This window comes from Phyllobates terribilis, unplaced genomic scaffold, assembly GCF_046119375.1.
Source record: "Phyllobates terribilis strain yellow unplaced genomic scaffold, ASM4611937v1 Scaffold_3__8_contigs__length_932513732, whole genome shotgun sequence".
Classification (NCBI taxonomy): domain Eukaryota; kingdom Metazoa; phylum Chordata; class Amphibia; order Anura; family Dendrobatidae; genus Phyllobates; species Phyllobates terribilis.
In genome coordinates this window covers 758857855-758881780 of record NW_027362763.1, presented here as the reverse complement: position 1 = coordinate 758881780, position 23926 = coordinate 758857855, and the positions used below count along the sequence as shown (strand labels likewise).

At 42.1% G+C, this 23926-nt stretch overlaps 2 protein-coding genes across 4 annotated transcripts in view; both read left to right on the top strand.

Moving 5' to 3' along the window:
• Nucleotides 1-23926, top strand: part of MACROD2 (mono-ADP ribosylhydrolase 2) — a 2798553-nt gene that overhangs the window by 1259817 nt on the left and 1514810 nt on the right. The gene's annotated exons all lie outside the window — the stretch shown is intronic.
• Nucleotides 1-23926, top strand: part of LOC141257856 (uncharacterized) — a 100726-nt gene that overhangs the window by 52213 nt on the left and 24587 nt on the right. The gene's annotated exons all lie outside the window — the stretch shown is intronic.

The following is a 23926-nucleotide window of genomic DNA, read 5'->3' as shown; positions in this document are numbered from 1 at the left end:
TTGACTGTAGGGACCGTGTTCTTTTCTTTGAATGCCTTTTTTTTTTTCCTGTACACTCTATGTTGATGCTTTTTCCCAAAAAGCTCTACTTTTGTCTCATCTGACCAGAGAACATTCTTCCAAAACGTTTTAGGCTTTCTCAGGTAAGTTTTGGCCAACTCCAGCCTGACTTTTTTATGTCTCGGGGTAAGAAGTGGGGTCTTCCTGGGTATCCTACCATACAGTCCCTTTTCATTCAGATGCCGACCGATAGTACGGGTTGACACTGTTGCACCCTCGGACTGCAGGGCAGCTTGAACTTGTTTGGATGTTAGTCGAGGTTCTTTATCCACCATCCGCACAATCTTGCGTTGAAATCTCTTGTCAATTTTTCTTTTCCGTCCACATCTAGGGAGGTTAGCCACAGTGCCATGGGCTTTAAACTTCTTGATGATACTGCGCACGGAAGACACAGGAACATTCAGGTCTTTGGAGATGGACTTGTAGCCTTGAGATTGCTCATGCTTCCTCACAATTTGGTTTCTCAAGTCCTCAGACAGTTCTTTGGTGTTCTTTCTTTTCTCCATGCTCAATGTGGTACACACAAGGACACAGGACAGAGGTTGAGTCAACTTTAATCCATGTTAACTGGCTGCAAGTGTGATTTAGTTATTGCCAACACCTGTTAGGTGCCACAGCTAAGTTACAGGTGCTGTTAATTACATGAATTAGAGAAGCATCACATAATTTTTCAAAGGGTGCCAATACTTTTGTCCACCCCCTTTTTTAGGTTTGGTGTGGAATTATATCCAATTTGGCTTTAGGACAATTCTTTTTGTGTTTTTTTTCATTGAAGACAAATTAAATGAAGAGAATAATACCAAAGAATTTGTGATTGCAATCATTTTCAGGAAGAAACAGAGTATTATCTGACAGAATTGCAGGGGTGCCAATACTTTTGGCCAGCACTGTATTTATTGTATATGAGGTTTTATTATGGAAAGTAATCTCAAGTAAAGCTTAAAGGGGTAGTCTGATCTAAGAAGAAAAATCTGCAGTCATTCTACATTACCGCCGACTACTGAATGGTCAGGGGTGCCAATACTTTTGGCCACCACTGTACATACACACACACACACACACACATATATACATACACACACACATATATACATACACACACACACATATATACATACACACACACACACACACACACACACAGACATAGACACATATACATACACACACACACACACACACATATACATACACACATACAGCTGCCACTAAATGTAGTTTAAGGTTTTAGACATCCAGAAATTTTCCATATTAGGTTTTGGGGAAAGAAATAGGGAATGTGTTGTAGTCTATCAATTAATCCTTTCCTAATGACTCTGGATTGACAGGCAGGCCCATATGGAGTGATATAGGTTAGCACCCATTGTGTTTGGATGTTGCATAAATACCTATACCTTTCAATGGGTCAAAATATGCTCTGTGACCAATTATGTGCCTGATCCATGACTACCGGTATTGTTTATTCTTCATCCTGGGGAGTTAAGTGTCATTGGGGCTTGCTACATGTTACTGTACTATCTTAATGCAGTATCAAAATAAATCCACCATATAATTTCATCACAATAACGCTATGTGTTTACCCAAGTAAAACTTCCAATTTGTGCTCAAATAACACCCAAATAGTGAAGGCGTAAAAGTTGCTCCTTTTGAGATTAATCCTTAAAGGCACCATAGGATACAGGGATCACATTGCCACCTTACCCCAAGGCTCAGCCATATGTTTGAGACTAATCCGTCTTTCTGAACTTTTTTTTTTTTTTATGTTCACTCTCATATAATAAAAACCTTTGCCTAAAGAGAATTTGAAGGTTGTCATAAATATCTCAAGACAATCATGTCTTAGTGAATTTCTGAGACTTTGATGGAACAGTAGTAACCTATGGTTCCTTCTATAGATTTGGGGTTATAAATCTTTCTCTCACACCCTAGATGTACACATTAAATGTTTATGAGCATCTGTTAGGCACAGTCTTCTATTTCCACTGATGACCCCACTCTTTGTGCAAAGGAGACTTTAAGGCCAAAGTTGACCCCTCTTTTGTGTTAAACAGATTCTCAGGTCAAAGTTCACTGAAATGCACATGACCGCCTAAGTGCCTGTGCTCTTACTGATGCCATTCTGCACACTTTCTGTACAAATTCTACACTTACAGACCGATGACTAGATGATAATCAATGGAAAAATCCAACAAAAGCAAGATGGAAAATTGTGGATGTCAGATGAATTTATCGGTCGTCGTGGACTTCTGGATTTTTTGTGCATTTCTCTAAAACAAAGTTTTGCTTTTATTTGTAGTAAAATGCAAAAATATTCCTAACTTAAATAGATGTATAAGCGTTTATATAGCCTTGAGCTTCTCCTGACATCCTTTTAAAGGTTAATAAGCGAAAATCACTCATTCCCTCATAGTTGCATTAATTACTGCATTCTTGCCGACTATATTCACCGTCTTTATTAACCATTTACACGGTTTTATTGTGTTTATCACATATTTAAATACATTTGTTAATAGTAATACTCCACTCTTCCTATGGGATGGATCTTTCTTCTTGGTCATGAATTGTGATCACCTTTCAGACAATGACCTAAAGTTAATTTCTGTTTTGATGTTTTTGTTATTTATATAATAGGTCACAATTGTTACATTACAATAATTTAATCTTTTACACTTTATTTTTATGGTTCTGTACATGTTTTGGTTTTTTTTGTAGCAGATTGCAATGAGTCATGTCATCCCAAATATATCTGCTTTCCTTCCTTCCCTTTCCATAATGACTCCCCTCCTGTTTATGGGTACATAATTTAAAATATATTAGATGTTGATTGAAAACTAATAGCTGCCTTTCAACATTTGTCAGTGATCATAATAATTGCGAAGGCAACTGAAGTGTATATCTAAGGAGAAACAACATGAGGAAGTGGTTAAGAAAATGTTTCTCATAATTAGAAACGTACAAGGATGAGTTTTCCATTATTAGGGTCAGGAGTCATTCTTCTCGCTGCTTCAGGGAGGTGCACAGTTCTGCGCTGCACATTCCGTCATGGGTGTTGACCTTCGCCTCTCGAATGATAGGATATTTTTAATCTCGCTTTTTTTTATTTAAAACTACATTGCGAATTATTCAGCTTTTCTGACAAACGAGAAATTCTAAATTTTAGATAACTTCAGCAATATTCTGACTTTTTTAAAAACTTTTTTATGTTAAAAGCTCTGTTATCAGCTGCATGGAAAACTTTGTATTTGCATTTTTTTATTCATTCATAATATATATATATTTTTAATAGAAAATAGTAAAAATAACACTATAAGGTCTGGTTTACAGTTGTATCATGGCTTCCATTCATAACTGAGCCATGACGGCTAGGACAAATCTTTTTTGTAACGGACTCTGAAATGCTGAATGCTCGTTTTAATATAGGTTTCTGTATCTTTGATGGCAATACTACTGATGCACTTGCCATCAGAAATACTGAACTGTCATACAGTAAGCAAATGATGTCATTGGAAATGGCCCTAAATATCAAGCAATAAATACATATTGAGGGTGGACAGTGTTCAAGACACAGTAGCAGTTAAGGCCCCCCAGGCTCTGTAGGTGTTCAATGGACCTCTTGTGACCATCAAGTCCACACACTGATAGCTGTTAGAATTTTTCTGACTACTCTATTGGATCCTGGGTTCCACATCAGGACAGATTCATTACAGCGAGAATGGTATGAGCTCTATCTAAGATGGTGTAGACCCAGTGAATTATCAATGGATTTGACATAAGGAAAACTGTGAAGTAAAGTCTAAGGGATTGTGAATTTTTGATCCTCAAGCCAACTAGGTGTGAGCTTTCCCACCAGGAATCCCCAGAGTAGTCTCTCTAAGGGAGCTTTCACATTGCGTTGCGGCACCCATTCGGTGGCCCCGTCTGGGCTTACGTTTGAACCCACCGCAAAACGGGATTCAGACATATGCGCTGACAGTGCCATAGACTATAATGGTGCCGGCAGAGTGCACGTTCGTGCATCATTTTTCGGCGTATACACCTATTTAATGCGGACACTCAGACACAGCCTACTACGTCTGAGTGTCAGCCTCCAGTAGGCGTACACGCTCGAAAATGATGCATGGAAGAGCGCATGTTCGTTCTGCCAGCACCATTGTAGTCTATCGCCCCGTCGGCACGTATGTGCGAATCCTGTTTTCCAGGGGGTTCAGACATAAGCCTCTACGGTGCTGCCAAACGGGTGCTGGAGTGCAATGTTAAAGCACCCTTAGTAATGGTTGGTAGATGGATAGACACCAATATGTGTTACCGAGAGTTCAGTTATACACTGTTTAGGTTATGATTATATACGGTACCTGTAATATAAGCCTTAACAGTAAAGTCACTGAAGGTTTAAATGAATACCAATAATTATCCCATTCCTGAATGGTAGGCCGTAAGCGAATAGTCGGTTTGTAAAGGTATCATACTCGAAGCATGAAAAATGGACAGTGATGAGCATACATGCTCGGTACTGGAGTTTTCCTAGGTTGCTCGGGTATGCACCGAGTATTGCGGGTGCTCGAGTGACATGTTTACGCTATTAGACCGCCACAAAACGCGGGGATTGCCCGTATTTGTCAACTAATCTACTGTCAGTATAAAATCAACCAGTACAAACACATCAGACGTGAAAATATTATTTAATGTTAATATTTAGGTATTTCACAGGCCACTTAATGTTACAGTCCCTAATGTTTACCTATATTCCGCACAGAGCCCCTCTGATGTTTTCATACTCTTCGAGATGCTATATACACTGTAAACATTTATTTCAGAACGGTTTAGCCATAATTCTTTTTGTCTTATGAAGATGATTGTATGACAGAAGACTGAGCAACGTAGAACTGTAAAGTAAATTTAGAAACTTGTAGCTGAGGCGGGGAGAAGCTGCAAGCTTGATAATTTCATATTGTGTAGATGAAACTGTCAAATGTGATTTGATAACCATTATCGAAAGTTCCTATTAATAGGAACGTTATAAATGTGCTGCTGTCATATGGGGAAGTTGATCATATTATCCTCTATAGTTTTATATTTGATTTATTTCTTGGGCCTCAAAGAAAAAAAATCTTGTAGCGCATAAGAGATAAGTTTCCAGGTAAACTTCCAACTTAATGAACTTAATCACCCATCCTTTTAGCTCAGTTGGATATTGGGGCAGTTGCTATTTTGGGCCTCTCAAGTGGGTAATATCTATCTGGATTTAAGAAGATCAGTTGACTTCTCCAAGGAAAATAGGTGACCAAAAATTTTCACTGAAGGAACCGTAATATCACGTGTTGCCCATTTAAATGTCTAGTTGACTTTGTAATACTTGGTCATGCTTTGTCCTCCATTGTGAGTTGCTGACCTCAATGGATAGAAAACTTCTTTAAAGAACAACTGCCATATTTTTTTATACATTAAATGTATGTATATGGTGTGTAGTGTAAGTGCATTAAAGCAGAGGTCCCCAACCTTTTTTGCACCAGGGACCGGCTTTAAGCAAGACCAGTTTTCCATGGCCCGGTGGGGGTGGGGGCGGGGCTTTGGTCATATGGGGGTGGGGTTATGGAGGGGTGGAGCTGTATGGGGAGGATGCTGGCGGGACCTCGGTGTACAGCACTGCTAAGTAGCAGCATTGTACATTGAGCGTCAGTGTATACAGCGCTGCTGCTTAGCAGTGCTACACACTGAACACCGGTACCGGGAGCCGCGTCACTGAAGCCAGTCTGCTGCCCCAGCACGCCCCACATAACATGTTCTGCCGGGGGCGTGTCAGTGAGGAGAGCCTGCCGCCCCACCCCGTCAGGAACACACCATGCTGTGCAGGAGGGCCGCGTCACTAAGACCCGCCCCGTGACATACAACAGGTACCATGCTGTGCTGTGGAGGGCTGCGTCACTAAGACCCGCCCGACGCCCCACCCCGTCCTGCATAATGTTCTCTGCCGGGAGCTGCGAGCTGTCACGGCTATGGCAGAAAACATTATAAATCCACACAGAGCGAGTTCTGACCAGGCGCAGGGCCGCGGAGCTAGCTGTCAGCGGCAGGGCCGGCTCCAGGTTTTTCTGGGCCCCGGGCGAAAGAGTCTCAGTGGGCCCCTTTAACACATACCACGATTCATGATGCAGAGATACGGCGGAGAAATATATATATATATAGTACAATGCAAAGATTTCACTTCATGAGTGATATCTATTGTAAATTCTACAATAGCTCAGAAACCGGTGAATCGCTCCACACAGAATAGTGGCCCCCATATAAGGCTCCATACGGAATACTGGTCCCCATATAACGCCCATACGGAATACTGGCCCCCATATAACGCTTCATACGGAATACTGGCCCCCATATAAGGCCCAATACGGAATACTTGCCCCCATATTAGGCCCCATACGGAATACTTGCCCCCATATAAGGCCCCATACGGAATACTTGCCCCCATATAAGGCCCCATACGGAATACTGGCCCCCATATAAGGCTCCATACAGAATACTGGCCCCCATATAACGCTCCATACAGAATACTGGCCCCCATATAACGCTCCATACAGGATACTGGCCCCCATATAACGCTCCATACAGGATACCGGTCCCCATATAATGCTGCATGCAGGCTGTTACCCCCCACATAATGCCCCATACAGGCTGTCCCCCCCTTATAATGCTCCATGCAGGCTGTTACCCCCCACATAATGCCCCATACAGGCCCCTCCCTTTTAATGCTCCATGCAGGCTGTTACCCCCACATAATGCCCCATACAGGCTGCCCCCCCCTTATAATGCTCCATGCAGGCTGTTCCCCCCCACATAATGCCCCATACAGGCCCCCCCCTTTTAATGCTCCATGCAGGCTGTTACCCCCCACATAATGCCCCATACAGGCTGCCCCCCCTCTTTATAATGCCCCATGCAGGCTGTCACCCCTCCTCTTTATACTGCCCCATGCAGGCTGTCACCCCTCCTCTTTATACTGCCCCATGCAGGCTGTCACCCCTCCTCTTTATACTGCCCCATGCAGGCTGTCACCCCCCCTCTTTATAATGCTCCATGCAGGCTGTCACCCCTCCTCTTTATACTGCCCCATGCAGGCTGTCACCCCTCCTCTTTATACTGCCCCATGCAGGCTGTCACCCCTCCTCTTTATACTGCCCCATGCAGGATGTCCCCCCCTCTCTTTATAATGCCCCGTGCAGGCTGTTCCCCACCTTATAATGCCCCATGCAGGCTGGTCCCCACCTTATAATGCCCCATGCAGGCTGGTCCCCACCTTATAATGCCCCATGCAGGCTGTCACCCCTCCTCTTTATACTGCCCCATGCAGGCTGTCACCCCCCCTCTTTATAATGCCCCATGCAGGATGTCCCCCCCTCTCTTTATAATGCCCCGTGCAGGCTGTTCCCCACCTTATAATGCCCCATGCAGGCTGGTCCCCACCTTATAATGCCCCATGCAGGCTGTCACCCCTCCTCATTATAATGCCCCAAGCAGGAATCCCCCCCTCTTTATAATGCCCCATGCAGGCTGGTCCCCACCTTATAATGCCCCATGCAGGCTGTCACCCCTCCTCATTATAATGCCCCAAGCAGGAATCCCCCCCTCTTTATAATGCCCCATGCAGGCTGTTCCCCACCTTATAATGCCCCATGCAGGCTGTCACCCCTCCTCTTTATAATGCCCCAAGCAGGATGCCCCCCCCTTCTCTTTATACTGCCCCATGCCTCCATACATTAAAAAAAAAAAAAAAAATCAAATACTCACCTCCCTTCTCCTCACCCGCTGCCCGCTGCCCGCTGCTCGCTGCTCGGCTCCGAACTCCAGCGTTGTCGTTTCTTCCCGCTCAGCGCTCCCTGTGACGGCTCAGGGGAGGGCGCGGTGTAAAGACGTCACCGCGCCCTCTGACCTGAGACGTCACAGGGAGCGCAGAGCAGGAAGACAGCTGATCTGCGGAGGCACGGGGAGAGGTAAGTATCGGGCTGCCGGGGCCCTGAGCAAGCGGCGGAGAAGGGCGGGCGCTGACACCGCTCTCCTCCGCCCATAGCCCAGCGGGGTGCGCGACCGCCAGTGGGCCCCTCTGCCTGCTCAGAGCCCCGGCATTTGCCCGGGTGCTGACGCCGGCCCTGGTCAGCGGCGCCGCGGACCGGCTGAAAAACCCCAACGGCCCGGTCCTGGTCCGCGGACCGGCGGTTGGGGACCTCTGCATTAAAGGGAATCTCAGCAGTTTTTTGCAACCTCATCTGAGAGCAGCATAATGTAGCAAAGGAGACCCTGATTCCAGTGATGTATGACTTTGTGTCACAACTGGTGCACACAGTAAACCATCAGAGTTCTTATATATAGCAGAGCTCAGAAAGCTGCCCCCCACCCACAACACAGCTTTCTGTGTACATTGTCTGTTGGCAGTGAGCTGCTTATTAGAGGAGGAGGTGGAGTTGGACGACTTGGCGCGAGGCAGCTAGTCAGGGCAATGGTAATGTCCTAGTGATAGAACCTGCATTATAAGTAAACAGCACACAGCCTGATAAGTGACACATCGCTGAAATCTGTGTTTTAACCCTTACCTCATGCTGTCCTGAGATTACATAGCAAAAACCTGCTGACAAATTCCCTTTATCATACTCTTCTACTACTGCTCTCTATGCTTACCAGCTCCTCTCTGCTCCACTTCCCAGTGACGTCACCGCAATTTTAACTAGTCAGCTCATTTTATGCTCTATATGTGAGCTGGATGTGCCTTTTACAATTCAAGTCCATGGTGCCTCTTTCTGATGCTTCATAGACTTATGTTGTAAAAGCCATTTCTGGGTCACGCAGAGCACAACGTGACCCGGAGAGTCTGAAGAGTGATGACATCACTAAGAAGAGGAGCAGAACTCCGCTGGATCCCGGAGAGAGCTGTAGTAGGCGACTATATTAATACAGTCACACTACACACCAATCACAAGTACACATTTAATGTGAAAAAAAATATTCATGGAAGTGCTTCTTTAATGATCGTATGCACTGAAAAAGCATATGGAAAGGGGCTGTCACTTTGCCTGGCTGCTGTGATGAGTCCTGGCAAATGGTCATAATTTTAGCCAGCTGTTGCGTCCAGTTGCTAGTTAGCTGAACTCTTCCTACTTAACTTCTGCCTCCAGCTCTGGTCTTTCTGGCGCTCTGCTCTCTTCTGTGGCCTGTAGCATCCGGTCAATTGGGCAACCGGCACCTGGCCGTTACGTCGGCCTGATGATTTATTTGAAGAAGAATCGGCCTACCAAGCTTTTCCTGCTATGATTGATTCTCTTTCCTAACTCTCATTCCTTGTAGTACTGATGTTTACTTCTGATAGACTTCTGATGATACAACGTGTCTCCAGTTAGAGGAATTCAGACACATTACATTGCTTTGTGCATTGAACATATACATGGAGCTCCTAGGGTTGTGTATTTAGGAACCAAAGCACTCGGTTTACCCATCTGATGCCTTATACAGCATAGACTTGAGAAAGTGACTTTTTTTTATTGCATAGGATAATACAATAGGTTTGGAAACACTGGCACCACAAAAAATTGTGCATTCAAAGAAGAACGTTTAATTGCAGCTTATTAAATGCTCATTTTTCAATAGTTTATTTTAAACTTTTTATTTTAAACTTTTTATTTTAAACTTTTAAGATAAATATGATTAGGGATAAAGGGAATAAAGGAATAAGTAAGGATAGAAGATAAAGAAGTGGGGCGTATTTATTAAAGGAGGAGAAAGGAAAAAGGAAAGAAAATGTTCCAATAATTTTATGCACATCATTAAAAACTCGATTCATACTGACATGTTTCGGATACTATATGGTTCTTTTCCCATTGCCACTGCTCAAGCTCATTTTTTTGCTTAATATGAATCCATAAGAAGTAGAATATTGTCCCTTATCAGCTTGACAAAGATCATAATTAAAATTTACTATCGAAGTCCTTTTAACTGAAAATTTTACATCCAATATATATATTGGCTTTTCGGAGGCTATAAAGAAAATAGGTTACATATGGTCCAGTTTACTTTTTCTCTTTTGCGACGGCTTAGAGTTTTCAGATAAAATGTTGCCACAAAAGTTTACCGTTCACAAGCCAGGACTTTATCCCTTAGGGCTTTTCTTTTCAGACTACATATGCCTGAGCTATTCAGCAGCAGACATTTCGATTTCAGCCAGCACACACTTTTTTCCATGTGTCAGCCTGCTAGTAAGAGGAGCCATACGCTAGGGGTCAAGAGTAGAACAGTTTTGAAATGAAAGTATCAATCACTCTGTCATAATGAAACTTTAGTGGTGTCATCATATTTGCTTTTACGTTCAGCATCAGTAAAGAGTTGTGAATAGAATGAAAATTTTATGTGCGCTCTTAGTTCTGCAAAGTTTCATTTTTGAAGTTCAAATGATGTAATTTTTGGAGTAAAGCGCCTCCTTATTTCATGTGAGGGTCAATGTGCGAGCGCAGTGCACACGCTTCTATTCACTTTGAGCAGTTTCTGTACATTCTTATGAAAATGAGCCTTGCGCTATACTTTACATCCTCATAGAGAGCAAGTTATTTGACAAGGTTTCAGAACTGCAAACGTGAAAAAAAATCTCATATTGCAGACAGGATATTAAAAAAGCTCACATGGCAGAAAATGTGATCATCTACTAAGAGCTTTAAATCACTTGCAAGGATTTTTTACTTAAGATGGGAAGTTTTTCACTTTTTATCCTCTAGCTTTATTTTCCTTCCTGTTCAAACTTTCCTACAGTTTGTATCCCTCAACCATTGTGTACCTCCATCGTTGTATGATTTTCCTTGAGGATGAAAAGAAACATCACATAGCTGTCAGCCTGAGAATAGTGGGCTGATTCATTGATTGGTGTTGCGTACTCCACTTAATGAATTTGACGCATCTTCTCAATGACATGCAACTCTGCAGAAAAAAATATTCTAGTCGTGGACTGGAGTAGCATTTCTGGAATAAAAAAGCCAGAATTTTTGTAGAATTTAATAAGTGCAAGTATCCATTTATTGTCCCTCCCCGGCTTAGCCCATTTTGGCAGAGCTGCTTAAATCTGTGTTACACAAAAATTTAGCAATTTTTCAAAGTATGTTATGCCAGTGTTCTGGCAAATACTTTGGTGAATCGGCTCCTAAGTGTTTTCACTAGTGAGAGATGATTAAACTACTGGTATACATTTTTGCCATTGGCTTCTCCAAACCAATCTTGTATGTCAAGGGAAAAATCTGTTGAGGGAAAGACGTGATACCTCCAGAGACCCTAGGTGGTTAGCTGTTCTGCTGAAATCAGCATGTACTACCGACCTTGATCTAATTTGTGTAGTCGGCGTTATACTTCCTAAAGTGGTTTTCCATTAACAAGTTTTTGAACTCCTTTCGGCATGCTCCATTACTCATCTTCCCCCGCTCCAACATTATCTTTACCCCATTATTGTCACACAAGGTGTGGGAAAGACTAAGTACAACACAAGGGGAAGAGGGGAAGGGAGCCCAGACTCTAGGGAAAGGGGGAAGTGGAGAACTCCTAGGCTGATCTGATATCACCCTGTCTCCCCTACCGTCCCTATATTTGTTCTTCACCAATCGTCACACAGGAACCTACCCCTGTATTTCCCTAGCGTTTGGCCCTGGATAGGGAAGGGGGGGATGAGCACAAGTCGATCCTCACTGACAACTTAAGACAACAAGGTAGACAGACACGGGGGAAATATAACTTTGCTTGAGCCGACTTCAGAGAGATCACACACACTTCCTCTTAGCACCAGAGAGGAAGTAAACAGACTGCGCTCGCTCCAAGCTTTCACAAGAAAACATGTGAATATCACCGGCCCCGCCCTGCAGCTAAGTGAAACTATTTAAACACCCAAGTAAGGGTGTCAATTAGAGCAGGAGGGAGGTAGCCGCTGGGTTCTAGAGTGAAACAGCTAAGAAGGTGTCTGTAATGCCAAATGAAGAGATCTTCTGCAACCAACTGCAGGGCGACTGTCTGTCACATCTGACACACCTGTAACAATTACTCTTCATCTTTAACTAAGCGAAATTCTTTAAGACCCCAGTAGCTATACTGAGATGGCTTCATGAAAGCCATAGTTAGGCTGCAAGCTACCTTAGCAGTCCATTGGCACTCCAAGTTTGTAAGAAGGAGAATAGCATACCAATGGGAACACATCCCCCTAACTTAAATGCCACATATGGCTATTGACCGCAGCTTTTTAGGGGTTAAACTGACGGGATCTTGACAAGTTTTGGTCACCCACTGTTTGAGCACAGCTATGGGTGGCTCTGACCACACAGGAACACTGACAGCACCCGCAAGCTCAACATGACAAAAATGTACGTCATGGTGGGAGAACTAGTAGCCAACCATGGTGTACATTTTTGTCATGGGTCATTAAGGGGTGTACAGACCTGACCTATTATGTACCCACTTGACAGTATTAGCCTTGATTTTCTTGTAAACCTGTTTTCTAATGTCACTGAAGCTTTGTAGCTCATTATATATTTACTTTTTCGAATGATTTACATTGCATTGTACTATTTCCCTTTCATTCTTGCCAATGAATTATCCCACTAGACACAATTGTTAATGAAGAACTCCATTGTGATATTCTCATGGCGACAGAATAGATTGCATTGGAAGATATTCAAGAATACAACTCAAATGTCTCAGTTATAAAAAAATATATATATATGTATTTTTTAATCTAAAAGCAGTAAAATACACTGTCGGTTTATAAATTACCAAGTGGTTCTCAACGTTCGTCTTCGATTGCTTAAATCATAGAATTCCCCTCTGAGAGTCTTTTCAATATGGTACAAATGTTCCTTCTGTATACAAAAGACGAGCAATGATGAGTTTTCACACATTGCAGAGAGTAATAAGTTCACTTACGGGAAGTTCTAGATATGAAGCTCATGCATATTTATTTATACACATCTTTAGGGATCCTATATTATGCCCCAAAAAACTGGATTTCAGTCGTTGCTAGAGGCAAGGAAATGCTTCCTAGGAGAGAAATTAAATAGGAATTAGAAAGTAATTGAAGAGATCTTTGATCATGTGCTTTTTTCACACAACTTCTTTGTTGCTGTCGAGAGATAGTTTGTTGATACAAATCCCGACTAGAATAATGGCGCACACAAAACGTTATGTTCAATTTTTCGAATACTGTTTGTAATGCAAATGAGACTTTCTTCAAAACCTGGCCAATTAGCATATCTTCATAAATCACAATTTTTAATACTTTAGTTATTCAATCAATGCAATAAAATGGCTTACTGTGAAATGTGCAGGAAAAAAAAACTTTATAGCTTATCCCCCTGTATTATAATTACTTCATAAATTTAAATAATTTTGCATTTCATAGAAGAAAAATTTCTACTGGCACTAATGTGCCACACTGAATTAATAGGAAATCTGCCACCTCTGAGACCTGTGCTTTAAAATGTAGTCTAACCCAAGGTAAACCTCTGCCATTTACGCCTGAAAGCCGTAAAGGTTACAGAATGAATGAGCCCTCGGGAGATCATTGTAGCTTCGAGGATATATATATCACAGAGTCCTCTAGTGATTTTGGTTTTCTCTTCTGATGGTTCAAAGAGGGGAGGAAAAATAGAAGGATTTTCAGATATTTTAATAGGAATTAGTTTTTAATATGTCACCTGTTGAGTGGGATTGTTTATAATTTTTCTTTTTTTCTGAAACCCAATGACAACATATGCGTGAAATTTATGTATAGGTGCCTTCAGCCATAGAAAGTTCTGTTTTTCATGCTCGTGAAAAGTAAGTTTATTTTGTTTTTTTACTTTGTAACTAAAATTAATCAGGAGCGTCTGACTCCAACACGTCCTCTCCTCAAGTCCAGAGTCAAAATTTCTGGTCTTGATGATTACGAGCCATAGTGTTAAATATCTCGCTGCATCGTTGAACCGCATTTTACCCATTCTGCACCCTTTTACCCCACCCCACCCCAATGTTTCCTGGATTTTCGTGGGCAGTTTTCCAGGTTGCCCTCCCCTGAGAAGTCACCAATAAGGGACAGATACATTTCTATATACATCTACAACATAAGAAATCAGAACCAATGATAAAAAGGTCAAAATAAGTAGGTTGAAACTATGAATACTAGGTGGCAAATCCATAGGAGCAAAATAAGGTTGATATTCGGAGGCAAAGCTAATATCCTGGTTATAATGGCATACAGGAACTAAACAAAGTACCGTAGTCCATAGACAAAGTGTAAACCACTTTTTAAAGGGGTAAATCTGAGAAGTACTGTTAGGCCACGGCCCCACTATCAGTATTCAATCAGTATTTATTTTCAGGAGTGGGAGCCAAAACCAGGAGTGGGTGATAAATGCAGAATTGGTGACTTGTTTCTATTATACCTTTTCTCTAATTGTCCACTCATGGTTTTGGCTCCCGCTCCTGAGAAAAAATACTGACCGAATACTGACCAAATACGGATAGTGGGGCCGTGGGCATACACTGACTTGCAAGACGATATATTCTTGAACTGTACTGTTGTTTTAAACAGTTAAGTAACTGGTCCACCAGTGTTATGTTCTAGCATGGAATTATAGGTTTATGTAAAATTATGTGACCCTTTAGCTACTGTACACCTTGCTCGAACTTCCTAACTACAGCACATATACATATAGTGAGCCAGCAAACTTCTCTATGTGATTTATGTGCTGTATAACCTTATTCTTACAGGAAATGCATAAAATATGTAAATGTACATAACGCAGGCATAGTATTTCAATGTCTTTTGTGAGTACACAGGGTAGTCAGAGTCACAATTTTCAAGAGCATATCACCATAATAGCTTCATTTTATGAAGGTTTGAAGTATAAAATGAAGGAGCGAAAGCACCTTAGAATCTGCTATCCAAAAGCCATGCCAAACGATTGCATTATGCTGTAGTCCAATATATTGAAAAGGATTGTGGTCTGTAATGTTTAGTTCTGCCAATGCATGGGATAGTGGAGTTATTTGTGGCATGGGTCATATGCCTTATGTGGCCTGAGACAGGAGAAGTCTGGTCTGTTAGTTTCTGGGAGTGTGTTTTTCAAAGTTCTGTTGTGCTCCATCCACGTGCAAACATTATGGACAGTTCCTGTTGGAGAGCAAATGTGGACCGTTTTGGGTGGGTCATTCTGCAAGGTGTTCCATATTTACTTCCATATGCCCAAACCTACAAGGTGGTGTCTGCTGGTGACTGGTATCACCCGTTGTATTTGTTAAAGAGAAGGTTTCTGGAAACTGCCTAAAACACTGTATATACATTGTAGTGTAAGCCCCAAGATCTGTGTCCCAATTAAAACATGTGGCCACCAAGATTTGTAGCCATTATGCTGTACCCTCATATGAGAGACCAAAACCATTATATTACTGCTTAATTTTGAACAAACCAGATTAGTGTGTGGAGGACTATAACAAATTTGGCTTTTAACTTAAATTATATTTCAAACCTACATTGATCCTGAGAACAAACCGAGCCCCAATATGGAGGATATACTGTAAATCAATATCATGTTGATGGGATCCTGGCACTTCGGCCTATTAGCTGGCTGTAAGGGTCGTGGCACTTGCCTAAGAGATGCATCTTATTAAATTCTTGACGACCACAGCGCCTTACTTTTGTTAATAGCTGTGACCAGTAGGGAGCTGAGCCTGGTAAACAATGATTAAGCAACCACTAGTTTATCTTCAATTTGATAATATTCTTAACTAATGTATAGTGAGATCCTTAAGTCTGGCTCATGCAGATGTCCGTGGAACTCGGACTGAGCCCGGACAGCAATACACAATCTGTCCACAGGTCTCCTGACCCAAACTCGACAGCCTCATAGACAAATATGAGGCTGTGGAGTTCAGGGTTGGGAGACCTATAGACAGCCCATGCTCACGGACATCTACATAAGCCCTTAATGTTTACTGCAGGGTGCCTTCCTGGGTTAAGAATCGTGAAAGGTTTTTTTTTTTCCACGTACTCCAAAATATTAAATGTAAGAATCAAGGCCTTTAGAGGTTTGTGCAAATATCTCATATTATTCTACTCCGCCAGAATGTCCGTTAGCCTAAAACGTACATCTCCTATTTATCTATATCCCCTGACTGATCCAAATTAGAAAAGTAAAGTTTAGAATGGTTTTATTATCCTTTGTAAGAATGAACTGCAATTTGCTACTGGGGTTCATTTCATTTGATTCATTAAATTGTCTGTTTCTGTGCAATTAAAGTATTCTTAATGAAGTAGCGATTGAACAGGTAGATGGAATAGATGAGATGCTCTAGGTAGAGTTTTGCTTTTTGACATTCTATATATTTGAGCTCTACACAATGCAACAGTCCGGACAGGAGGAGAATACTAATATGATTCCTGCTGTTAGGAGCATGTTGGGATAGCTTGCAGGAGACCACACTGAAGTTTAATTAAGAATAAGCACTAATTTATTCTTAGGGTAATATTACCTCAGTCCAGCTCTGCCTTCATTATGCATTCGCAGTACAGGACTCTCAGCCCCTGGAAGATTTTCTCTGGACTTTTGCCTATTTCAATATAAATTGTTTTTGTTTTACTATTTATACTGATCAGCCACAACATTAAAAAACATGAAGTGAATGATATTGATTGTCTTGTGACATCGGCAGAGGTGGGATATATTAGGCAGCAAGTAAACAGTCTTTGAAGATGGTGTGTTGTGACAGGAAATATGGGCAAAGCGTAAGGATCTGAGGGAAAAATTGTGAAGACTACACGACTGTTAGAGCACCTCCGAAACATCAGGCCTTGAGGTATTCTGGTATGCGGTGCTTAATAACTACCAAACGAAGACTAAGGAAGGAGAAAGGTTAAACTTGATAGATCTTCGTCTTTATTTATTTATTTTTTTTAACCTATGGTTGCTATATAAGGACAACCGACCATGGCCTCCTATGACATTTTCATGCAAGTGGGGAGTGAAGATTAGCGTGCTTTAATCCCAAAGAAAAACTACTGTAAAACAAAAGTTTTTGAAAAAATTTAGAGGACATATTACTGGAGTTTTTCTTTTAAATTGAGCATCTCCATGTTTAATGGATTCTGGAACAGTGTTTCTTTTTTTTTCTGTGGCCTCTGTCCTAAAGTTATACCAACTTTCAATAAAAGTTTTCTCTTCAACCAACTGGGCGTATATCACAGATCTTCTCTGTGGGCTTTTGCTTTTTATTAACTAAGAGGCCGACCAATTAAAACATGGGCACATCATACAGGTGAAAAATCAAACCGAGAGGATAAGAGCTGCAGCCTGGCTCACTCACTGAAAACTCCACAGTTGCTGTGTCTCTTCCTGCTATTGGAGTTCACAGTCTCAGGAGAGCAGCAGCACATCTGTAATACAGTCAGGTCCGGCTCTCCTGTCTTACATAGTCAAGTTCCGGCAAGTTCACATGAAAAAAATCTCATCTCCAGAAAACATGATGAGCCAGGCTGTAGCTCTGTTCTTTTGTTGGTGTTTGCTTTTTCCCTTCCATGACACTGCCGTGTTTTGATTAGTCAACGTCAAAGAGGAGAAAAAGCAAATGCGCCCTGAGAAGTTCTGTGGTATAGGTGTTGGTTGAAGGGAAAATGTGCAACTTTTTTACCAAGGAGAATAATTTTGGAATGGAGAGGCACCGAAATAGAAAAAGAAAGAAAATCTGTACCAAAATCAGTGAAAAAGCAGCACTTAGAAGAGGTTCTCAACTTCTCTTTAAAAAAATCCAGCAAAAGGTTCTGTTTAATGCTGACACCTTAGGAAGTCTTGTGAAGCCCATGCCTCGACAGGTTAAATCTGTTATGGTACCATGAGGACCTAGACAATATTACGGAATAAGCATATTTATTGTTATGGATGATCTGTGTAAGTGTTAATTGTTATGCTCACGCCGGACTGTTTGGCGTGAGCGTGGTTAGTGGTCCCACTGGGCCACGAACCGAGGAATGCCTGGAGGGGCGTGACTAGGGGCCTCTCCAGATCCAACCACGGACGCACGGACGCTTAATAGACTCCGTGGTCTTAGGAGGGGCGAGGGAGGTGGACCAGGTGCTACTCCAGGTCTGACCCCGGTCACACTGCTGTTGACCCACAACGGGGAATGCAGGAACGGGCAGGTTTGGCTGGTATGCAGACTGGCGGGTACTGGCAGGTAGGTAAACAGGCTGGTTAGGGACCAGTACAGACTGGGATACAGGAACAGAGCCGCAGGTGCAGAGGACAAGAGGAGCAGAGCAGAGTCGCAGGTGCTGAGGACAAGCGGAGCAGAGCTGCAGGTGCAGAGGACAAGCGGAGCAGAGTCGCAGGTGCTGAGTACAAGCGGAGCAGAGCAGAGCCGCAGGTGCGGAGGACAAGCGGAGCAGAGCACAAAAAGATAGCTAGAACACAGGAGGTAGATACGGAGGCAGGGAAACGGGACAAGCAGAACCAGATACACAAGGTACTTGCAGTGAAGTAGCGAATGGACACAAAACTCACAAACAGAAGTACAGAGACAACGAGTACGAGTTAGGTACTGGTTCAGACACTGCAGGAAAAAGGAAGGATCCGGACATAGAGACAAACAGATAACGGGCTAGGACACAGTTCAGACAGGAACTGACACTTGATCGAGATACAGGAACAAGCCTGGGCATACAGACCCCAGGGTGGCGGAAAAGACTAGAAGTCACAGGTAACGGGCCTGGTTACTCAGCACCCAGGGTGGTGGAAACAGACAAGATACAGGACAGGACCTGGCAACTCAGTATCCAGTGACTCAAAGCAATAGGCTGGGGACGCATTAGGACCGCGCACACTGTAACTTTAAGAATCAGGAAGTGCCAGCGCCGCCACCCTAAGCCAGCAGACAAGAGACATGCACACAGCAAGCAGAGAAGCACAGTGCACAACCTGGACTGGTCGGTAAGTTGGCGGTCTTGCATGGTGGGAGATGGTAAGCCATGCCAGCATGCCGCCAGGGATCTTACATTAATAACAGAGGCTGGACAGACATTTGCCTGAGATGGTTTAGTGAATCCTGCATTGAGCAGGGGGTTGGACACGATGACCCTGGAGGTCCCCTCCAACTCTAAATTCTAGGATTGCAATGCAATTAAAAGTGGACTTACCCAGGTTGAGTTTTGTTCTCTTTTAAGTGATGATAGGCCCTTAAAGCCAATTCATCTTGTTAGCCAAAAGAGCCCCAGTCTGACTTGTATAACCGAAATAGTCATGGGATAGAGTTTTTTTTAGGTGACATGATTGTTTCCGGAGTGTGATTCTATGAAGTTAAATACCTTATATTAAGCCTTTTTGTTTGCTTTTTTCACTAAAGCCATACTCTTATAAAAAGAGAGAAACCCAATAATTAAAGGAGAAAAATGTAAAATTGCCTGTCAAAAAGAATGAAAAAGTCTTAAAGTTGCCAATCTATGGAGTCTTGATAATTTTTATTAATAATGCTTTAGTTTAATAAAAACTGAATCAAAAATGAAGAAATTAATATCTAAGAATTATGAAGAATTTATTGTAGCTCTTTAGCCTCCAGTGCCACTTTCTCTGTGAAATACAAGGTGCTATGTGCGCAAAGGTGCAAAATGAGAAAAAAAGTAAATATCTTACTTAATATGAGTCACAAGACTGGGCCAAAACAAATCCTGAACAAGCTCTTTGCTTTGATTAATCTTCTCTCAGTGGAACATTAATTTGAAAACAATCAGATCACAAAGGTCTCCCCTGTCAGAACCCCAGCAATCAGCTTGTGTCTACAGCGCCTCCACAAGGGTAAATTAAGCGTTAACTCAGAATTGCCATACATGGTGTATAATAAAAAACACATGCTTAAAACACTGAGACAAGAAGTCAATGGCATTCAAGAGGACCATGAAATGTTGGTGATACTTACATGCAGTAAATTTATCACAGACTAACATCTATAGACTGAATAGACTTTTTGAGGCTGTTAATCCCTATATTGTTTGTTTTCCATCAAAATGCTATAACATTTATTATGTAGATGACTATCTTTACCTATGGAGACTATAATGAGTTAAGCTTCTTTCAGGGGTCTACTGACAACCCACCTTTTCTTGTAAGGCTGTGACCGACCAATGTGAAGCAATCGGAGGGCTCCAATATGTAAGGCCCCATTCACATGTACTTGTTTCCTGTACGTATGGCATCTGTTTTTTTTCATGGATACCACATGCATCCATTATTACCTATGGTGGTCTTCTCATGTCCTTGTGAACCACACGGAGACATGTCTGTTTTTCCAGCAGCACGAATGACAAGGGACAATACAAGCCATGAAAAACGCAGACAGATGGCATGCGTGTGCTGGATATTTTTAACATTGAAAAGTATAGGAGAAGCTTTGTAATTTCATTCTTTCTTTATCCATACGGGAAAAACACTGATGGCACACTGATCCAAAACACTGATGACATCAGTACGTTTTTTTCCAGAACCGGTTTTATACGAACATGTTAAGGGGCCTAATTCTTGTAATTGTTAACTTTGTATGAAAGTGAAAAATGCATCATGAAGAAAAATTGACCATACCAAATAGTCAGGGCCGGCTCCAGGATTTCGTGGGCCCCGGGCAAAAGAGTCTCAGTGGGCCCCTTTAACAAATACCATGATTCATGATGCACAGATACCGCAGACAAATATAAATATATATATATATATATATATATATATATCTATATATATCTATATCTATCTCAATGCCAAAGATTCCACTTCTTACATTACATGAGTGATATCTAAATTCTACAATAGCTCAGAAACCGGCAAATCCACGGAGCGCACAATGCAGAACGGGAAGTATAATCCTCCATACACTATAATGGGCCCCACATAGTCCTCCATACACTATAATGGGCCCCACATAGTCCTCCATACACTATAATGGGCCCCACATAGTCCTCCATACACTATAATGGGCCCCACATAGTCCTCCATACACTATAATGGGCCCCACATAGTCCTCCATACACTATAATGGGCCCCACATAGTCCTCCATACACTATAATGGGCCCCACATAGTCCTCCATACACTATAATGGGCCCCACATAGTCCTCCATACACTATAATGAGCCCCACATAGTCCTGACAGGAGCCATGGCAGTAACTCACCCAGTGACCCCACATAATGGAGAGATGGGCACAAGGTGGTCAGACAGTGCCAGGAGAAAGGGTCACATACCATTACAGTATAGCCCTCATATAGCGGAGAAGACTGTCACCATCATCCCTGCCCCTGCCTGCCACTTCCTTCTCTGCCATTCCACACAGACAAACAGGTCAGGCCAGGATTTCCTGTAAGATGCTGCAGACAGACTGCAGACAGTGCTGTGCTGACTATATATAATATATCTATGTCTTTCTATATATATATAGATACTGTACATGATGATGCATGTGATTGTCACTGTATCTATATATAGAAAGACATTACATAAGAAATGCAGTGTCTGTCAGTCAGATAAAGTTACCGGCGGTCCGTGTTTGCTGGCTGTGGCTGGCGCTTGAATACTCAGGAGCTCGAGCTCGGAGGAGGGACCCAGGCTGAAGGCAGCGCATGCACTGTAGACAGGTGAAAATAGATGGTGCCATCATCTGACTGGATGTGTGCGCTGCCGGCGCACGCGCTCTGTGGCACCAGGAGGCTAAGGATGCATCTGCGGCTCTGCCGGCCGGCGGTAACCCAGGACGCCGCAGGAGCGCTCACATAGCAACCAAGGTGAGTGCGGGCACCCCGCTGTCCAGAAGAAGATCTGCCGGCCTGCGGTAACCCAGGACGCCGCGGGCAGCACCAGTGCTCACATACCAGTCAATCAAGATGTGTGGGCCCTCCTGCTGTCCAGGGCCCCGGCACTTGCCCAGGTGCGCCGGGTGCTGACGCCGGCCCTGCAAATAGTAATTAGTCTTATCAGTTTTTATCAAATTTGATGTTTTTTTAGCTTTGAGTATGCATTTGCTTTTCGCTATGACATGATTCTAGAATTTGGAAAACTATTCCAAGGTTATAACTTCTCTTGATGCAGATTGGACTGTAGATAAAGCTTTCTGGTGCCACCAATCTTCTCGTCAGGTTAAATACATTAATCAGAAAATTGTGGCTTTGGATCTTAACTACTTTTGATTGCATCTGGAATGTTCCTTTCTGAAAACATATGCATCAAACTACAGGAAGAATGCGCCAACTGCGTAAACCTGGACACTGACAGTAAGGATTAATGACATACCATCCTTTTAATTGATGCAAAGTATGCTTCCCACAGCCTTGTGTCTGTTAACTGGCACTGGCTACTTATACTGGCCATACTTCATCGCTCTCCATAATTAAAAACTGCCCTTATTTCATTTTCCTAGTACTGAATATGACTAGAAAAGCAGAACCTTCATGATGTGGTTGATCGAGCTATATCTGTGATTCATTATTTTTTTAAGTAACTTTTTACAGTTGATCGGATAGCTGTTTTATGCTAAAACTAGTTCAGGAGGGATTTATACCATCAGCCACAACTTCTTAAAAAAAAAAAATGCTGCCTCTTAAACTGCCGACCAGTAAACCACTCTCGAAACCAAAGAAAAATGCTACACATGTCAACTAAGATGAATAAAAGAAAAGTGTAGTTATGCGAAATTAAAAAGTTATCAATGTTTAGAAATTGTTAGAAAGCATAAAAAGAAACAATACCCATCTCCTTCCCTCTCCAGACCCAGGGCTGATGCTCTGCTTGGTGGTCACACGTCATACAACTGGCATCACCATTCATTGATGGGAGCCATGATGCCAGTAGTATGCCATGGGACTGTTGGAGCAAATCATTGCCTTCCACTTGTGAGCAGATGTAAGGAGCAGAAATTTCAACTTAAAGCCAAAGAACAATAACAAATAATTTTCCGTCATATTGGTCTTCAATCTGAAGATATTCAAGACTTTTCTGCAGTTCTTTCAATTGAATCGGGCCTGCTGTAATTCGTTGCCCAGTCGGATTGCTGGGAGTGCGTCTGTGAAGGGGGATGCAAGTCTCAAGATTGGTGGGGGTCCCGGAGTCATCATTCAATGCCTGCACCTCCCTCCTAGTAATATGCCATCACTTACTGAGATGGCATTACCCCTGGAAAGGAAATAGTGTAGAGGTACAGTCAATAAACCCTTGGGCCAATTGCACGGTTTCCCTTTTTGTATGAAATTCTAGCTTTGCACAAATGGCTACTGCATTTTAAGCAATTCCATAGAAATGCTTTTATATTTTCCTTGACAGCCTTCATAGGATAGTTAAGTGTTCTTTTTTTTTATTTTATTTTATTAACTTATATCTACAATTTTCTGAGTAATGAAATATAGAATGGCCACTAAAATGCAAACTACCACTGTACGGCCCTAAATTTGGACATAACTGAGGACAGTTGATCTTTCCAGCTGTGCATGCACCTTTTCAGCAGAGCATAAAGAAAAATCCAGTCCTAAAATAGAGCTTTATATTCTTAAAGGATAAATGTGTCATCAGAAAATGACCTAATATGTATATTCATAAATCAAGTTTTTATGTAAAATATATGCTGTTCAAAACATTTTGATAATTTTATTTTGCCACATTCTAGTCTTAATTAAAAATGAAATGTTAAATCTTGCAATTTTCAAACTTAACACTCAGGCATTTTTTTTAGACTTTAACATCCTGTTTTTGAGGAAATGCACATGTATATTAGCAGCAATGTAAAGACTATATCAGTTTCATTGAAGCATCTAATGAGTGTGTGCAAAAATCATTGTGAAAGGAGGTAAACATTGCTGTGTCATTGCCT